Raw genomic sequence first — 13,965 nt, 5'->3', positions numbered from 1 at the left:
CTGACTACAAACACACAATTTCAGATGGAGTACTTTTTCGTTGATGCGGTTATGATGAAGGCATAAAAATAAGAAATGTACTAGACATCGCATTGGGCGTATGACTCGATCATAGCATTCCGCGTTCATTTCGTAACCTTATATAGTGGAATCTAGAGTGTACGAATCGCAATTAAATACGAAGTGATGGTGTTCGTAAAGTAACGAATAACTGCAACGGTCCCATCATTTAGCATTCTTTATTCAATTGAAAAAAGATGCGCTTATCCGAATCAAGTTTATGCGGAAGATAACGTTTTTTTTAGAAACGATTTCCATAATGTTATACACCTAAGCATTTTAGAAACATCATTTTCGAGTAATCAAGTGTAAACGTGGAGGATTTGACATCGAGAGACACAAAATCTTAAAGGCAGTGCATTATACTTGCCAAGCATCACACGACAAAACTAACAGACTATACGATAATATGGACGCTGTTTACTACAAATTAAAGCTTTATAGTATCTTTAAATTAATAATTCTATGTATTTATATCCAGTTATTTAGGTCATATTGCTTTAGATGTACACAGTTTTGGTTTTCGACTTAAGGTCAAATTTATAGCGAAACTGAAAATATAAATTCAGACATGTAAACGTACACGTACACAATGAAGCGATTATGCGAAAATGCGATTGTACGAATAATACTGACTATCGAAAGACTATTCTTAATAAATTTGAATGTATCAAATATTATGAAATATTATGGACTTTAATGTTTGAAATTTTATTGTTATTCAAATACAACTGAATACACACATTATCGCATACAAGTTTCAAGTCTGTTTTATTTTGACTGCATGTTCCAAAACTTGATTACCTGGAGTAAATAAATTAGAAACTAGATAACAACATGCACATGTATTCAGGATTAGTTTGATAATATATTTAATTAATCGTTACAATATAACATCCAAAAATACAATTATATTTGCATATGCGCTAACGCGAAAATTAATTCGAATCCACCCAAAGTGAATTGAAAAACGAACATAGTAATTTATCCGAAGAATATCAGAGACCTGCTTGCTTATAAAATACGTTTGTCCAAAGAGTTTATATTGCATTGCAAAACGAGCTAGAAAAAGAGTAATGTAGGTTTTTATCAACAAGTACACAAACTGATGATTCTTTAATTTAAAATAAAAGCGAATATAAGAATTCTCACCGAATTCAGACCCGATTACACGCAGGGTGACCCCATGGACAGCAAACCCAACCGAATGGTCCACAGCTTGCTACATAACATTCTCCGAAGCCACCACAGATGTGATCGCAACGACAGGCTAAAATCAACTTAATTAATATAGACTGTGACGCGTAACTATAATTTGTCAAAGTATAAAACTCAGTGCATTAAAATTTCCGCCTATTGGATATGTCTGCCTTCTCCAAACGCGTTTTCTTATATGACCCGACGTTAACAGTGCAATGAATTGAAAGCAACGAATAGCCAGCCAGCCAGACGGACAATTAAACACATTAAATTTTAGTACATATGATCATGAAAATGTATTGTAATATATAATATTAATAATAAATGGTTCTTCCCCATAACTGTTATTTACATGCAAGTACGTACTGGTATACTGCCATATACGTTTTTCTTATAGTATTATAACTGTTTAGAGAGATCGTTATAACGACACAATGTATAAAGTAGAAAATATGGTAATTAAAATTTTGACAGTTTCAATGCTAGCAATGTTCTTCCTGACTCTACAAAGTTAGGATAATACAACTGGTAACTATAAAATGTAAAAAAATGACGCCGCACGCGGGTCATTACCCCGTTCCGACTTGGCCGATATGATATATTTAGTCATTGTCGAATTTTCTATATTTGATAAGAATACGATTGTAATAAAATGGCCTGGTTAATAAAATTAAGCCATGTATCAATCAATTAAGCAATCTGAAAAAACGAAAATACAATTGTACAAATGAAAATACTAAATAAACTGAAACTGTAGACAAGAAACGATGCATACATGGATTAATTGAGGCTGAAACATAGCTTGAAAAGGGAGTCATCAAATACAATTTAATTTACGACACGCTTACGTAAATGGCAACTTAATTTGTATGTTTCGTACAATGTAATTCTAACAATATGCACTTCCATTCCGTTTCTCCTATCCATTAATCTTAATTTAAACCGCAGCCTTATTACGGCCCTTGGGCCAAAGGTAGTTGGTCAATTTAAGACGTTCGGCCAAGCCCTTCCGTATGTTATTGTCTAAGTATTTGTTCTTGATAATTAGACAATAATATGTATAGACTAATACTACTCAGCTTATGCGAAACATGATTTGCATGTTTTGTTGCATTTATAACTGTGAATAAATTAAACCTACATATTTATTTGTATTTTATTTCTGCTTGCGTCAGGTATGAATATCTTTTCGATAGGGTTTGAAAAGTCACAGTTGCACATATATTCTTACTACATTTTAATTATTTAATTAATGAAGGGACCGAGAGAGAAAAAAACCTTCGTTAAATCGCATGTTTCGGTCTATAGTTATATCGTTAAATTGCCTCTTTCAATACAATATTTCGACTGCAATATATCACAAATTTTAATTTGTCCATAATAACAATTGTAATAATAACATCGATATAAAAAAGGAAACTAAAAATTAAGACACATAACATTGAAATGGCAAACCTTCTGCCTGCTGCACTAAACTCCCTGCGAGGATGCACACAACCATGAGGACAACCAATATCCGTACAGACGACATTGTTCTGGTTATGATGATATTAAATCCCGAATTCTGTGTAAAAAGAAAACGTAAATATTTATAAACAATGGTTTTTTGACATAAATTTATGAAACGAATATTTACTTTTTTCTGTAAAATGTAACTTACGTAGTAATAACTTTTACGACACAGGCATCAACTTGATTTCTTTTTATGTATACATGCATACATACATATATATTGTATATATATATATATATATATATATATATATATATATATATATATATATATATATATATATATATATATATATATATTTATATATATATATGTGGCCGCACAAGCAATTTTGACCCATTTGTTCACAAAATGACATTTTGAGATATCATCATTTTAAAATGAGTTTGTTTTTATTGCTCACATACTACTCATTTTAAGCATTAATCATGTAAAAGTATACACAAGTTAAATAAGTTAAAGAAGTTTTCATATAAACACACCTTTAAATATAAACACATTGTTAAAAGCATCTTTTTTTTTAATTTTAAATGGTTCCCATGGTTACCATTATTTGAATGTTGGTATTTTTTCCCCAAATTAACATTTTTTTCTATGTTTTAAACATACACGTATTACTTAAAATTTGTTACATCAATCTTGATGAATAATTATAGGAAATGTGTACACAGTTATTAATATATGTGAAAATGCATAAAATTAAACAAATAAACTGAGTTTGTTTTAATTATTGAAATTCCAAACCTAATTAATGTAAACTGTAAGTACTTAATGAGAAATACTCTTATATAAAAACATTTTGCATACATGTCAATACAGCATATCCATATACCCTGCCCACTGAAAGCTTTTAATAATTTGAAGCAAAAAAACTGGTCGTCATGGTAACCATTTGTCTTTAACATTGAACAATATAAAAACTGCCTTAAAATAAAGCCTGGTTCACCATTAGTAACGTTGAAATTGTACCCTGTATTTACATCGACACATGACAAATGGACAACACATCATTGCAAAGTCAATGTGTATGACTTTATTTAAATTAAAATAGCATTTATACTAGTATCTCCATATGTAATCAAATTACATAATTATATAAGTAGGAACCAAATGAATAATTTATTCATATAAAGAAGATGTTCTAACAATGTACTGCTTATTAAAGAATCTAACAAATTAGAAATAATGCGATGTATCACTATTTGATTATTTCCAAACATGAACCAGGTTTTTAAATATTTTATCATTAAAAAAAATCACACAACATGGACTATACTTGAAATGCATGTAAATTAACATAATAATGACATCATTATAAAACATTGACATAATTTACCAGTCATTGCAGGCACATAAACAATACATACAGATATACATGTAATAATACTTTACTGCACACAAATCCCTATATACAACATTTATTAATGCCTAAATTGTCAGGAATTTAAAAAAATTGTACATTCCAAATAAACCATTACTTTGGAATAAGATGTTTGGGACATGTTTTCTATTTTGGTGACTCAGACCTGACAAATTTCGTAATGTGATCATACAAGTACCACTGTCTTTCTAAAGGTAGCACTGGAATGGTATTGGGTAGAGGCATGGCATTCTTATTTATTGAACACTTCAAAAGATCAAAACACTTCTCGGTAGAGTCAGCATACTACTTACAATGCAAACCACTGTGATCATCTTTGGAAACAAAGAAATGGTGGTATTTGGTTATGTTTTTTATTTTCCTGAACAAGGCTTCAAGGTGTGACTGCCACTCAAAGAATTTGACCGGAATCTCCATGTAAAACACGAGATGGGGAATGTTGTGACCTGACCGCTATGATGATCATAGGGTAATAGCAATGTCTTGCATTGTCTCTGCATCACTCGCCCTCCACTTCAATTTCCAAACACCAAAATGCAAGTCAGGAGCATTGTGTGTCCTGCTAGCATGGTGTTGATGCTGATGGATTCATAAAGGCCTAAACAATAAAATGCTAAATGTATCAAGTGTAAGAGTAAAACAATAACTGTGTGTTTCACCCTGTAGTATTTAATTGTAAAACTAAATTGACAGCCATTTACTTTTATAAAAATATATCATGCAATTTTAACAATATTTGAGTAACAAATGTCAATTTTAAGCAATCTTTACTTTAACTGGCATACCATGATAACGTTTTCACTTTAACACTATAAACTTAATAGAAAAGTTGCATATATTCAAATCAATACTTATCATTTAAAATTGATTATAAATGTCATAATATTAATGATTTTACCATAACATTAAATATGAATTAGTTCTTAACTATTCTTTCATGAAATTGTATTAATAACGATTTTTTTTACATTAAATAACTTTGAATCACTCGCCACATGCAATACCACAGGACAGCATGGTTCTTAATTTGGCAGACATACAAATAAACAAGTCTACAATTTCTGTAAATGTAAATAATGTATCAATGTACCAGTATATGTTCAACATATATATATCAAATACATTTGTTTACTATTCAAAAATCCACAGATACACATTTTTGACAAAGAACGTTACATGTAAGCTGTTTATTTGAAGCAAAAACTGATTTTGAAATGAACCTTTAAAAGCTGCATTACCTGCGCATTCTTCTCTTCATAACCATAGTGCTGGAAATAATGGTGCACGAAGCTTATGACACAGTCAGCACCCTTTCAAGGCAGCTCTGCCTCATCAAACAGGTAGAACGTTTGATTTCCTGTTCCAAGAGAACAATTGCTATAAAGACTAAGGTAAATTTCATACAAATTATGTCAAATCATCCAAAATATGTACATTCTCTTCCTAAAATAAACCTGTATAACTATCTTATGTTTATATTCAAACAATTTTAAAGTGTTATCATGTACGGACTTTGCTTTTAATAAAATGCTACCTGTTCCCTTGGCGACGCAAAGTAGATAGGGTCAGCCTGTCTTGCATGTTGTGGATAATGCACAGTCTGTGCAAACTCCCACGAGTAATGCAGAGTTCCATCAAAGGAACATGGATCGGCTCGTGTAACAAAAAGCTGTGTATAGTTTTTAGGATTAAATTACCGTAATTCTGATATCACAGTAATTTATTGGTATGTAACTGATTTCATATTTTTGTACTATATAAGTATTTCAATATTTGACAAATGTCATTGCCTTTCATAATCACATGCATTATTAATATTCTTAAATGTAAATTATTTTCACTACACATAAACTCTCGAGTGCTTATATTATGGACGACTCAGGTCTTATTTAGCAAAAAAAATTTGATTGTTATAGTTAATAACTTTATGAAACATGTACAAGATTTAAAACAAATCATGAACTATGCCACATGTCCTGACATAATGTAAACACATAATTATGGTTAATTTAGCAATTATAATACTTTTCATTGCAACAAAATATACAAATGTATAGTCCAATTTATTTTTCAATTTCACACCTATAACAATATCCTGAGATGCACAAGTACAGAAGCCTCTGTTTCCTAGCAAGTTCCAAATGATCAGAGTATTGTTTAGCTGCATCTTCCTTGCCTCCTTCTAACATTTTGCCACTAGAGTTAAGCTTTATCAAAATTTGTTGACAGACTAAACATAAATCTGTTGCTGGTTTGGTTGCACGGACAAAATTCTTTCCATCTTGTTCTAAATGTTTGAAGCGACACTTGGCGAAAGCCTGTTTTTTCTGCACTTTCTTGTTGTCATTATTCTAAATTTATTTACAATAGCAGTAAATGTATATTGTCATCATTATGAAGACATTTAATCACAATTAAAACGATATTTTGCCTAGAAGAAGAAATAAACATACCGTGTAATCCAACAAGAAGTGTGTGATTGTTGACAAGGTCAAACGGTGGGTGAAATACTCGGTAAATATTTCCTAGGTTACAATAAACTGTAAATTATGCTGAGTAACGACTGCCAATAATGCGATGTTACATGTCATTCCATGCTTATTTGATAGAATATTTAAAAAAATGATTCCGAGAAAATATCGCGCAAAACAGTACGTCAACTTCTTCCTGATATTTTTCTGAATTGACGTCAGCGCCAAATGGGTCAAAATCGCTTGTGCGGCCACATATATATCGTATATATATATAGGTGCCCTAACAGGATTTGTTTATCATTACATTCGGCGCTTAATGAGTTGTTGTTTTAAAATAACCATAACTTTGGAGAAAACCAAATTATATCCGGTGTAATTAAAACATTAAACATCAAACATAAGATTACCAAACATCATGCACATTGCAAATTTAGAGTATCAAAAAAAATATTTATGTGATTTTATTGGACGTTGAGATACTGATTTCAGTCAATGGTACACAGTTTAGAAACCCTTTCAATCGAAAGCGTCTTTTCCAAACCAGCTATTTCCCGTTTTAGCGGTTTAAACATAGTTCAACCACTCTGGTTTGATCTGCCATTACCTTCAGGTATGCACATACATGCAGTCTTAAAGGGAGATTATATGATTTTTATATGTTTTAAATTGTAATATATTGATGAAAATATGTTATAATAACACAAAATAGGCAAGAAAAAATAAACACTGAAGACGAATTTCATAAAATGCAGCAAAGACAAATTAGCGCTCCGAGCCGATTGTGAAGAAGATATTTCGTACATATTTTCCTACAATTACCGAAGCATTCGTCCTTTTATTAGGATCGGATTTAGTGTTCGTGTGTCGTATGAATAGATTGCAGGAAATTAAAATGATCCGTAAAACTAAATTTAGATTCACATCGTACATGCATGATATACATGCTGGCGAATACGACTGTACAGACATTTTCGATTTCAGAATTAAATATCTGGCTTATTTCGCATTTTCGACACATGTTCTTCTTAACTTTTATATAAATTTATATTAAAATATATGTGAGCTGTTCCACGACCAAACCTGCATTAGTGACATCAGTGATGACCTTAGGAAAATCCCACTTATTATGACATCGTCACATGCAAGTTTACACAAACAGCGTCATATTTTCAAGACATTCATAATCTCAGCAAGTCTTGTCAAAACCTTTCTTGAAAAAGTCCGAGATCACTCTCTGCTTCAGTGCACATTTCTGCTTCACGATCTCAATCTCTGAACTGTTGATGAGGGTGTCTGCAGTTGCCAGGAAGTCGCCATCTGTCTCATGTCCGTACTGCTGCAGACAGAGAGCAAAGTCGCAGATCTCTTTGAGAGTCACTGGTGGCACTTCCGGCGTTTCCTCTAGAGTCTGGTCCACATCATAGGCGGCGTCAGAGGGATCGGCGGCGTCGGCGGCTTCGGCGGCGTCGGCGGCTTCGGCGGCGTCGGCGGCGTCGGTGGCGTCGGCGGCGTCCTCTCTATAGCAGTTGACGATGTCTGCTTCTCACTCGGAGTTATGAGTCACGACGTCTGTGTCAAGTGATGTGAGCTCATCCAACTGGCACCGGAAATGCAGGACGAGGTCCGCGAGAGGGATGGCGTCGTCGGGGTACTCGTCGTCGCTGGTCTCCGTGGTCTCCGCTGTGAATCCGCAGGCTCTGAAACACTTCTGGATCGTTGAAGCTTGTGTTGCCTGCCACGCCTTAACTGTCCACTTGATGGCGACAAACACTGGCAGCGTCGTCAGTCTCCTTCATTGTGGCCAGCAGCGCTCGCAGCATGAACCTCCTGTAGACAGCCCTGAACGATCGAATAACTCCCTGGTCCAGCGGCTGCAGCTGGGACGTAGTGTTGGCCGGAAGAAAACTCAACTGGACGTGGCTCAGGCTCATGTCGGCGGTGTGGAACGCAGCGCTTTCCAGGAATAACAGGATCTTGCGTCCTTTCCTCCGCATCTCTGAATTCACGTCCCGGAGCCAATCAGAGAACACAGCTGACGTCATCTACGTACGCTTATTACTGACGTGAATTACACCGAGACGCTCTCGTCGCACGTTCTTCAAGCAGCGGGGATTTGCTGCCTTGCCAATGACCAGCGGTGTCAGCTTCTCTCCCGTGGCGCTGCATGCGAAGAGGATGGTTATCCTATCCTTGTGCACTTTGACACTTTGCACCGTCTTCGCGCACAGCCAGGGTCTTGTCAGGTAACGCCTTGTAGTAGAGGCCGGTCTCGTCGGCGTTGAAGATGTTCTCCAGGCTGTATCCCTGTATGGTGTCTGGCAGCCGGCTATTGAAGTTCCTGACTGTCTGCTGGTCCACCCCAGCACTCACCCCGGACAACTTGAACGCCTTACTGAGTAGCGGTACTTCTAGGAGGTGAGCCAGCCGCTGGACCCCTTGATGTCGTGGTACCCGGTTCCTTTGCGAAGATGCTTGCGTTCTCCTGGATCACAGGTCCAGACAAACGGAAGTTCTGGGCCCGCTAACGGCTAAACCACTCCCACGTCAGCTCGTACAGTCGGTCGAACTTGCAGTCGTTGTAAATAATTTTATTGATTTTTTATAGATCTATTTATATAAACACCGATATTGATGCAAAACTCGGTGTGACAAAGGGACGATCATGGCGCCCATTTGTATGCAAAACATGGGTTTAAATCCGATCAAAATTTATGTGATGAATTCTTTACAAAACAAGGTCTCAAAATAATAAACAGCATTGACATGTTTAATATGCAATAATTTAACCACCATTCAATTGTTATTGAACTTATTTATATTGAAGTAAGCGAATTAATCTTCGTCTTTCGTTGAACTGCTTGAAACCATTGCAAAGTTGACTGTTGTAACATATTGATATTGCCTTTTTGATATGTTTGCGGTATTAAATGTTTTATTCAAAATAAATCATAAATTACATATTTTTTATTGTAAAAACTAACGACAGAGGTTGGAAATATGTTATTTGTAGTAAAATTATTCTACTTCATTTCTTTATCTTATTGTGTGAGGCGCAAAAACGTCAGCATCAATAGCTCAGGTGGTAAGCCAGATTCGCACCACGATGAAAAACAGAGTTCGAATCCAGTCTGTTTGTAGTATTTTTAGATAATTATTTTAGGTCATAATATTAATTGAAACAAGTGTTTGAATGAAATGTTAATTGAAACGATGTTTTAATTTTTATGTTTCATGCACAGTATATAATCGATATGTCGTAATTGTTTTCAGGAGCTCGAAAGTCTTCGTTTCTGGGCAGCCTGCTGAATCAAGCAGTGACTCCACTGACGATGATGGAAGCGATGACGGTGATGCGTTTTCACAGGATGATAGCATCCGACGTTTCCACGAATCTGGCTGTGGGTGTGCTAAGAAATGCCACGTGAAATTTGATGTCTCCCAAATTAGAACGCACATTCTTGATGCACGGGAAATGACGAGGGAAGAAAAGGAAATGTGCATTAAAGTCTGTTTGTCCGAAGGTCCCACAAATAACTCTACAAAGCGTGGGAAACAGAGAATGCGAATTCGTAGCAAATACACATTCCGCGGTTAGGAAAGGTGTGCATACACGTTCAGATTGTATTTTGACATAGGACGCTGTACATTAAAATCAATAAGGCAGTCATTGACCAAAACCGGTCTGGGACCACGCCGGCATAAAAATACTGGAAGGAAACCAAAACATGCTCTGGTCTTCACAGCTGTCGAGCGTGTGGTCCAATTTATTTGCAACATTGCGGAAGAATTCGGAATCCCACAACCTGCAACTCCGCGTGGGAGAGACGATACGGCACCGATATACCTACACAGCGGTACAACGAAAATGAACATTCATAAGCTGTGCAAAGCAAGCTGTCAAGAGGCTGATGTGCGTTTCGTTGAAAAAAGCTCCTTTCAGTCAATATGGATTTCCTGCATCCCACTTATAAAGGTTGCATCCATTAGAGACGATGTGTGCGCGACCTGTGAGAAGCTGCGAAAGAAAATTATGGATTCAGTATAAGAGGCCAAACTAGCTTCCAGTAAAGAAATGCATAGTCATATTGTTTTGGCACAAAAAGCAAGAGACCTTTACAACAGTCTCATTACAAAAAGCAAAATAAACGTCACATCTATGTCAAGCTGAACGATCAAACCACTTCACATTTGATTTCGCGCATAGCGTAGGTATACCGCACCATGCACGACAGATGGGGTCATTATATTTCGCATCGTTAAGAAAAGTCCATATTTTTGGAATGAGAATTGATGAACAATCACGACAATTGAATTTTCTTATCGACGAAAATGAGAGCATCGGTGCAGATGGAACTAATGCCCAGGGACCAAACGCTGTCATCTCGATGATAGACTACGTGCTCAACACCCATGGATGCGAAGACCTCTCGTGCACAATACACGCTGATTATTGTCTGGGTGAGTTAAATTTTCATTGTGATCATTATAATTTCATATTGCGTTTAAATAATAATATAACTATAATATTGGAATAATTTTATTGGTTATATTTATCGTGATAATAATAACGCGAATCATAAATGATCATAACATATTACAGTGATTTTAAAATGAATGATGATGAAAGTGTGCTGATTATGACGACGACGACAACGATGGTGGTAAAGAAGATGATGATGGTAATAATGGTGATGTTGATGCTGATGACGATGAAGATGATAACCATAAAGTAAACGATGACTGATGAATGTTCGCTAAAATTACACCAAGCTAGTGATAATTGAAAGAAGGAGTAGCCCATGATTAGATTAAAAATACAACAACAGAAAACGTTGCTTCAAAAATCATCTACCCAATCATCTTTGTTTGTATGTCCAATTGTTTTATTTTATTCAGGAACAATTAATTCAATGTGTTCATTCTAAGATACAGTATGATACAGGATAAATTTTCAACAAAATAAAAATATAATTACAAAATTATTATCATTATAAGCAAATTGAACTGGTTAATAAAGACTCACCTTCGTCGTGGCTCGGAGGATTCTGTGCATTCGGTATATACCTGAAGTATAGTTGAATTTCCCCCCATTAATGTAGATCCTATATGTCAATTAAACGTGCACATAATCACATTAAAAGCATGATTAGCAACATGCGTGGAATTAACATATCGTGCAGATTATATGTAATCAAGTATAAACAGATTATCTTTATTTTCGGTTAATTCAAAAGTAAGTGTCATACACGTTGTACGTGTATATGATAACGTCTAATTACTGTGTAACTCTGGAATTTGATGCACATTATATGTTTATTTATACGTTTGCTTTCAACAAATAGAACCTCTTCAGACAAGTGATTTCAGGTTCGTATTGACAATAACTTGGAAGAAATTTTGTGTTTGCATTGTTGGTAATAAAAACACTTTCAATAATTGGTACATATAAATATCCCGGTATGTTAATTAATAAAACTTCCTGTGTTTGTATAAATTAACATGTGTGCGTTATTCACACGTGTTCATTATTATGTTTATGTCGTGTTTATGACTAGTGACAATGACATGGGCCGTCCGTGCAAGCATTTGTTTTAATGAATGAAGTCACGTTCATCTGTCATAACGTATTCCAAGTATTAAGATACCGGCTCTCAAAACAACATCCGTCGCAAATATTGTGTGCATTGCACATAACGCTGTATTTGTAGTGTTTAAATAAAGCCAGAACGGGTGTGCAAAATGCTGATATATTTAAAGTACCGATTGATTTTCGTTGATGTTTTAACATATAGTTTTAAAATGTTCATTATCGTAATGTGAATAAACTAGCAGGATGATACGGATTTTATTATATGTACAGTTTATACAGAATTTTCAAAGAAGTAAAGTAAAATGTCAAGTGCATAAGCAGGAGATATATTATAAGCGCACTGCTTTAATAGGATTTGTGCGTATGCTGTTAGCAGACAGCAGGTGTGAACATAATGTACTTAATGATGCGTTGAATTGTCTTTGTAAGACGGGTTCTTGCAAAACGTGCTTCTTGTCTGCATTTAAAATAGAATGTTAATCATATAAGCGGATAAGATATTTTGCTTTACGATTACACAATGTACTTTTGTCATTCCTCCGTGTATTTAAATGTATTCAACATTTCCATATATCATAATCATATATTTATAGCGGTTTGTATTATAAGCGTGACTTAATCTATAATATATAATAGGACTTCTCATTTACACTCACGTTTAATTATTTTCATCAATTTCAATTTGCATATTTATCGTTAAAATATGGTCTGAGAGATGTGCGTCTCTTTGTTTCGGATTAAAGTATTTTGCTATATGTATTTATATCTATTTAGGAATGATACTTGAATATAAAAACTTGTCCAATAGCATTGCTCCCATATCGCATAAGAAACGTTAACCTGATAACAGAAGAATACTATCACATGGCCACCTTGAAGACATCTAAAGAATAAATCAACAATTTTACTTCAATTAATTTGAAGTGTCGACACTTAATCAAATCAGGACGTAGAACATTGCTTGGATGGTATGTTTACATTTTGCGTGTTCCACTCCACCACCGACATTTATTGCTTGACAATGTTATTACAGTGAAGCGATTAGTGTTCAAAGCGGAAAAAGTCGCTCCATTTGTATTAAAGGCATGTAACAATTCCGTTAAAAAGAAATGTTTACTTCTCTTTGATTGCCAAATTATAATACATGAGCTGTGAACTATTTACATACTTAGAATATCATAACGTAGTTTATTGTACCACGCACAACCATACACACGCCAACAACAAAACATTTTTACTCGTCATTGAATTAGAGAATTAGAGGGAATCGGTAGCATAATTACGTTTCGAATGTAAGTGATAAATGCATTTGTTTGATTCTCTCATAATGTTTTCGTGTTGTTTCACTGGCTTTGGTAAGATAATCTCACACGTCAAAACTAATCGGTTCTTGAATACATGCATAAACAATAGCACGAAAACCGGATGGTCGTAAAAAACGTTGTAAAATTTGATCGGGCTAACGCATAGTTAATCTTGAACATGTTCTTGCTAATGCAAATGGTGTATTCGTTCGTGTGATTAAAAATAAATGTTTTCGTTCGCTTTTACATTTATATTTTGGTGTTTGCTATATACACTCCCATTACACAATTTTGCATTACAATCAATACAAGTTAAAGCGGAGAATAGATCTACTGATCATGTCATGCTCGAATGTCATTAATGTGAACAAACGAAAATGAGTATTGATGCTTCAAGACGCATTCTAGATTATTGCAAGCATTCTAACTTAATATAACCATTA

General features: G+C 34.7%; 2 long non-coding RNA genes across 4 annotated transcripts in view; both read right to left on the bottom strand.

The window, feature by feature from the left end:
- Positions 1-761: 761 nt before the first annotated feature.
- Positions 762-13,965, bottom strand: part of LOC127862199 (uncharacterized) — a 68,963-nt gene continuing 55,759 nt past the window's right edge. Inside the window, exons 1-4 of one of the 3 annotated variants that reach the window (XR_008040494.1) lie at positions 11,652-11,690; positions 2,716-2,824; positions 1,213-1,330; positions 762-864 (exon numbers count right to left, since the gene is read on the bottom strand). This is a non-coding gene — a long non-coding RNA (uncharacterized LOC127862199). Of the gene's footprint in view, positions 865-1,212; positions 1,331-2,715; positions 2,825-11,651; positions 11,691-13,965 lie in introns of those variants that run through there. The other 2 variants (XR_008040495.1, XR_008040493.1) reach the window with 2 other exon arrangements.
- On the bottom strand, positions 4,023-6,114 carry LOC127862201 (uncharacterized). The gene is made up of 3 exons (XR_008040497.1): positions 5,689-6,114; positions 5,393-5,511; positions 4,023-4,752 (listed from the first exon to the last, which is right to left on the bottom strand). It is a non-coding gene; the product is annotated as an uncharacterized LOC127862201 (long non-coding RNA).

This window comes from Dreissena polymorpha, chromosome 16, assembly GCF_020536995.1.
Source record: "Dreissena polymorpha isolate Duluth1 chromosome 16, UMN_Dpol_1.0, whole genome shotgun sequence".
Lineage (NCBI taxonomy): Eukaryota > Metazoa > Mollusca > Bivalvia > Myida > Dreissenidae > Dreissena > Dreissena polymorpha.
This window is presented reverse-complemented; position numbering and strand designations above follow the sequence as displayed.